The sequence below is a fragment of the Teleopsis dalmanni genome, chromosome 2 (assembly GCF_002237135.1).
Source record: "Teleopsis dalmanni isolate 2A chromosome 2, ASM223713v2, whole genome shotgun sequence".
Lineage (NCBI taxonomy): Eukaryota > Metazoa > Arthropoda > Insecta > Diptera > Diopsidae > Teleopsis > Teleopsis dalmanni.
The window spans coordinates 7,537,878-7,545,275 of NC_051847.1; positions in this window are offsets into that span (position 1 = coordinate 7,537,878).

Consider the following 7,398-nt stretch of genomic DNA (forward strand, 5'->3'; position numbering starts at 1 on the left):
TAAAATCAACAAAAAATTAATATTAAATATAAAACTAAGGACCGAATTTTCAAGACAGCAGCTACATCAATTTCTATGAAATATGTATATAAGTGTGCCTATTATTTCTATAAATGAAACCAACAAACCACTACCATTTTAAACATACAAGATACAAAAGAAGTACGATTCATAAAATATAGGCGAACATAGTCGTAGAAGATTGGCGAAACATTTTCGAGTATTGTGGTGATACTCAATAAGCTCTATTCAAATATATGATTAGACAAAGCTGATCGAATAATAACATATGCTTTAACGATTGTGGCTTAAATCTAAAAAACCCAGAAACTCATATTAATCAGTTTTAATATGAAGCTACTAAAGCTGATGAATTAAGATACATAGTATATCTCATATAATATTGTTCGATTTAAATTGATTATATCAATTCTATGATATTAACATTTAAGCACTACACATTACACATTACTTGAGTCCATATTGGAAGTTACAGACTACTAGTATGTTTTGGTAGATCGGTTTCTATATAAAATACATGAATTGGGCATACTTTTTCAGCAAATGGTATGAAATATTTATACCAACAATCCTTTAGCATATATATTTCTAGTCTGAACTGTAAATGATGTGTAGACCATATACAGATTCACAAGAAACAATTTTAAACTTATATTAAGTTATGTACTGCTATCTCTAAACTAATATATAAAATAAAAATTGAAGTTGCCATTTTGTTCAAAGTTGGTTTCAAACTTTAGCATCAAATAATACAGCAAAAATAGTCTTCCACTTTAAGGTCAAAATTTTAACTTTGATTTAAACAGCAAATAAATGAATCTGCTGTAATTAAAATAGAACATATTAGTCACTTATCTCTATCACAGATAGAGTCATTATTCATTTACCATTATACATCAATAGAAATTATTATGATTTAAATTACAAATTTTTGGACTTGTGCGATTTAAGTTATTAGTGTAGAATATAAATCAGTTTTTAAAATTGTATATAAATAGTTAAAACAAATATTAATTAATATAAATATATAATTAATATAAATATAACTGAAGGAGTTTTTAGTGAGTATCCATAGTTTAACCTAAAATATATCGCCACAAAATATGTCATTCAATTAATAAAATTTATATATTTTATTTTTAAATAAATCTTATATATAATTTAACATTAAGATGTAAATTGCTATATCAACGTAATATAACTTCCTGGTGGTATATTGAAATATGGAAATATATAGCTCTATACACGAAAAGTTTGAATCAACTCATTTAATGATCTGATAATTAAGAATATTAATCTTCTGCCTTTAACACAGCTAAATAAGAAATGTAAATACACTGAGATTCAAAATTTTAGTAAAATAATTTACTTTTAAATTGGACATAAATCCCTCAGCCATTGACCAACAGAGAGACTACAAAGTGTTGCTCTCTATTTCCATTAGAAACTTGTCGTAAATGTTTAAGAGAGAGAATTGAAAACTACCCTAAATTTAATTAACTCCTCATTTAAAAACCCAATTGAAATGATATTAAAAATATTTATATTTTTAATGTAAAATTATTAACTCAATTTATTTTTGACATTCTCTGAAAAAAACCTGTAATATTTATTGTCATTTTGTTCTTTTTCATCTCAAAAAATTAACCGTTTTGATTTTACTTGTGACTATGTCTATACCAAGAGGCTATACCAAGCGTTAATCAGATTTAAGAGATTGAAGCCATTTTTGTTTATGAAACGGATCAGCTACTGTCGCTCAGCATTTGAGCATTTGATATGGAACAATATGTATTCTAAATATTAAACTTAACAATACAGTTAAAAATTAAATAATAATTAATTTAAATAATTTTAATTATAAGAACACAAAAACAAAACAAGAAATAGATTTTAAACAAATTGATAACATTTTACTGAGTGCTACCGATTATGAAATGTTCTAGTATTTATATATATTTAATATAAGGATAGTGTAATTCACTATAGTGTTAATATTTAAGGCAGCATTTTGAAATAGAATTCATTTTAGCACATTCGTCACCTGATCATATAGCAATAAAAACCGCTCTCAAATGAGAAAGACAACATAGAGTACCTCAATCCAAACAACAATATAAGAAATTATTGGAACAAAATAGTATATAGAGTTAAAGAAACAATAAAAACTATATCTAAAATCACTCTTGTATATATGTATATCAAATTTAAATATAATGTTTAAATTATATAAATATTTTAATTATATATATAGATCAATATAAATATGTATATAAGTTGTATGAAAAACTATATAAAGTATTATGAATGAGATATGTAAACTTAAAATCACTTAAATATAATTTTAATTTCTCATAATATATTTCTATAACAAGAGAATTATGTAATATGTAATATAATTTAAATGGAAGAAATGGGGTTGAGCATTATATATAATTACAATACAATATACTATTAAGAACTAAAAACAATTTCAGATAATTTGTTACGAAAATAATAACCTTCTGATTGATCTCTCCAGAGATATGCCTAAATTCAAACGCAGTAACTCTATCTTCAACTCTAGGCCTAATAACTTGTTATTAAACTTTAAGTTAATATTCACATTGATCTGCAGACTTTCGGATTAATGACTCCGACTTTAAATTGAGTCGAAAATCAAGCTTAGGCTAAATGCATTCATAACAAAAGTATTGAAAAAAATTCAAAATTGTTTGATCTGCTTAGTACAAAATATACAGATATATAATCCCATTTTCCCTAATTCGTCAATATTTAGTTTAAAGTTTATTTGCCAAGTAAATTGACTGCTGTTTATTATTATTAAATCAATTTGGAAGTTATGAACTTATTTCAATTCGAAGATAATTTTTCTGTAAATGTGAAAATTAATTTAAAAAAAATTAAGTCCAGTTGATCATTTAGCACTATTTTAACATTGTTTTGTTATTTGGAAACATAAGTATTCAAAAATTTACTTTTTTTTTAAATCATTCGTTGTCTGTATACCATCTCCTTGTACTGACTCCTATATGTCCTACCTTCAAAAAAGGCTTTTGAGGTAGCTTTATGTGGGTTTAAAATTTATATCCCTAAATATATACTGGTATTACATATTATTAGCTTATGTATCCTAATGCTCTATTTTTTTTGTGCGTAGGCCTATTTTCTTTGTGAGAAGAGAAATGTAATAAATAATAGAATAAATAATAATAGAAATAATTTAGCACATCTCAGTAACTGCATTAATGCTTGGATTAGAAAGTAGAAGAAATGCATTTACAGATCAACAACATACGGTTGAATTTGTACTACTTTTTACGCACTTGATTATGTGAAAACATCTAAACACTTTCATCTAATAATAGACAACGCCACTAAAGTGACTGTTCAAGTGAAACTATCTTAAGATGCACAGAATCGTTATATATATATATATATATATATATTATATCAACATCTCAAATACTATGAGTAAAAATGAGAAAAACCTCAAAAGATGTGGATCCAAAAATTGGTTTGACTACATTAGCTGGAACGGCCATTCCGAGAGAGAAATGCCTATAAAACTAGAACACATAAATGATTTTGAAAGATTCTCATACCTATTCGAAAGATACTTATTCAATATTTTTATTTCTTTTATTCCTAATTGTATAAAATTTCTTATTTTAATTTATATTATTATGTGTTTTTTAATAATCTCTTTTAAAAAAATTCAACTGAAAATTTTAATTCGTAAACTTTTCATAAACATCATCTGATTATTTTTATACATTAGATTTTTCTAACTACTTTATTTTAATAAAGTTTCATATCTGAAACATATAATTAACACACAGCATATATATAAAATCATTATAAATAATTTAAATATATAATTTAATTGAAATTAAAATTGGATTGCTACCTTCATTTCAAACTCCTATATCGAAATTGAAAAATAAATATTATATTAAAGACAAAAACAACTTCAAAATTTGTTTTTATTAATATTTTTATTTTATTATTTTATTACTAACAATTTTTTTACTTATTTTAAAATGATTTAAACATTTTAACTTTAAAATTAATAATACTTTAAACACTTTTACTTCAATTGTTTAATTTTAAATTAGAAAAAAAAATAATTGTACACAAAATAAATTTATTGTTATTCTAAAACTTAATTTTTTATATTATAATAATAATTTATTGTTAAAGAAATTTTTTTCTACACATGATTTCTGTACTTATATATAATTTTTATAAACATAATTATAATTTCTTCATATTAGCAGTTCGTTGAATAATAAACACAACTTACACAATTTATAATAATTATAATAATTTAAAAAGAAAAAATTTTGATACAGAAGCTTTAGTATATAATAGTTAAATGTTATATAAAGTTTTTTGTTTAAATAAACAAATTTGTAGCAACGAAATTTTACAAAAAATTACACATTTTATATTTATGTAGAATATTTAAAAAATAATATAAAATAATAACAATTCATTATTTATATAAAAAGAAAAACTTAAGTTGATTTCTTTAAGCTTGAAAATATTTGAGTTTATAATTAATAATTTTTTTTTTTATGAAGTCATTTCAATATAAATGAACATCAAATATAATATATATAATATAAATAAAATATAAAATAATAATAAGAGTACTAAAAACATGGCGTAACGTAAAGACTAGAATTTTTGTAAGAGAGGGTGTGAATAAAAATGTTGTTTAATTATAAATTTAAATAAAATATGTTTATAAACCAAATAAGTTAAAAGCTTTTAAATTGTAAAAATTAAAAAAATAAAAAATTTAAATTCTATGTGCAGAAATAATTTATTTACATTTGTGCCGCGCTCAAAATTGGCAAGCAAGTAGCATAAATTGTATATGCATGTATAGCATATACATATATATATGTATACATATATATATATATGTATATATATATGAATATATATATATATATAGCAGCATTCTTATATTACATTTACATATAAAATTATACAAACACAATATAAAAGTCCATTTAGCTCTTAATTAATAATTACATATAAACATTATTTGTGTTCGTTAAGATGAGAAAATACTATATACAAACAGACTTAAACACATATTACATATATTATAAAAATTAATTTAAAAGCTAACTTTATGTAAGAAGTATAATAACAAAAATCAATATTTATAATATTAAAACTTAATACTTAATACTTAACACATGAATAAGAAACATTTTCATTTCATTAACTTAGCTTGTAATAATAATGTAATATAGTATAATATAATAATTATTATAATGACTTATATGCAACAAGAAGAATCATTGCTGTTAATTGTATTAACATTCTCTAAAAATAAAGGAAAATGAAAAAGAAAAAATTGATGCTACTTTAAAAGAATTAACAATAAATAAAAGATATTAAAATAATAAGAATTATAAACAAGAAATATTTACAAGTAATTAAATTAAATTTTAAAAAATACAACTCATTCATAAACAAAACAAAACAAAAAGGATTTATTATAGAATTTGCATATACGGCATCTTATTTATAAGAGAAGTACATTATTATTCAATTTATAAACCAACATCTCAATGTTATAAATACAATAATAAATTTAAAATTATTTTTATTTTAGCTATTATGAGTATAAAATGAGAAATGTAATTAAAAAAAAATTTCAAAATGAATTGTATTTTTAAAAATACAAAAACAAATATGGAAAACCATTTAAAGTTTAGCGTACCTACAGGACCCAACAAACAAGAATACAAAGTATATTTACGTATAAAAAACAAAAGAGCATTAAATAAATATATACAGAGTAACATAACACATTACGATATATTTTCAACTAAATTATTATTTTAAGCTGTAAGCTTAAAACAAATAAATGAAATGTTTTAAAATGAAATACAGACAAAAATAAAGACGTAAATTCAATGTGTAAATCGAATTTGTTTTATTTCCTCAACAGGACTCCAATCAAATATTGAATATAAAAAAAAAACAATTTAAATATTACTTACATATAATACCAATCTATCCGTTTCTTTCACTGTCGGTTAGGAAACCAAAAAATGAAGATAGTACTTTGCTTTGCACTGATTCAACATGAGGCGTGTTTTTTTCTTTCAGAGTAGCAAAAAAATACTCCCAACTTACGAAAGAAAACATGTGAAGCAACAACAATGCTCTTAAAATCTTCAGAGTTAGATTTTACTCGCAAATTTTTTACGACTTAAGTTTCAGTGCAGCCAAATTCAAAAATCAGTCTATTGTGACTGTTCACTGGATATATGTTGCAAAACTCCAATCATCCATTGAAATCATATTAGCATTACATTTACTAATAAATTTAAACAATTAAATAAATAACTTAAATTAAATATATGAGATAAAAATATTTTTGTGGAAGCCTTTCCACATATACTCCAGATCTATGGCGTTGAAATTACCTACGGGAGGCAAAACATATGTAGAGATTTTAATGAAGCTATTTCTTCGGTCCTCCAATAATTTGTCGAGATACTTACTTTTCCAGTTTATTTGCTGTGCTTTTCTCTGCGATTTTTTTACAACAAAGTTAAACTTCTCTTTCAACAGTAGGGAAAAGCAAACAGGCTGGTGATCTCCATGGGTATAGCGGTTTGTTACTTTCATTGCGAGCACCTTACTAATGGCGGGCTGGCAAAAGTGAGTACTATGTAGCATACACCTCTACCTTTATCGAAGATTAAGATATTCCCATTATTCATTTGTATTAGGTTGAGTGAGATAAATGCGTATAATAGGACTCTACCTCAGCGCGTTGTCATAGTACTGACCTGTTCAACAACCAATGCCACAACCTGGTTTTAGTGATGTGATATGTAGAGAAGTAAACAATTGACATGTGGCCGGTCAGATAAGTAATCGAGAGATATAGTAAACAGCTGGAAAATGATGGCAAGGATTGTATATATAAGAATATTGTTTTTTAAACATTTAAAAAAAGTTTCAGTTTTCAAAAAAACAATAATTGTTTGTCAAAGCTTTGCTTCACCACATGATGTCATAGTCAATTTTTCGCATGGTGAAGATATTCACGTTTCATTTAAATTTTTTTTAAAAAATGTTGAGTGAAAATATAATTGAAATTCCTCAATAAATAAATGAAGCTACTGTTATATATTTTTAACCCATTTTTATTAGTTATACTTTAATCGTTTCTTAGCATAATCGAACATGTTTGTGTATTTAATTATGAATTGTGAAAAAAATTTCAAAGATTTGCAAGCCGAAATAATCGTACATAAAAAATTTTTTACAAATTTAAAATAAAACTTCTATAATCGATTTGTATTGCACGACATAAAAATTGTTTAATTACTAAAT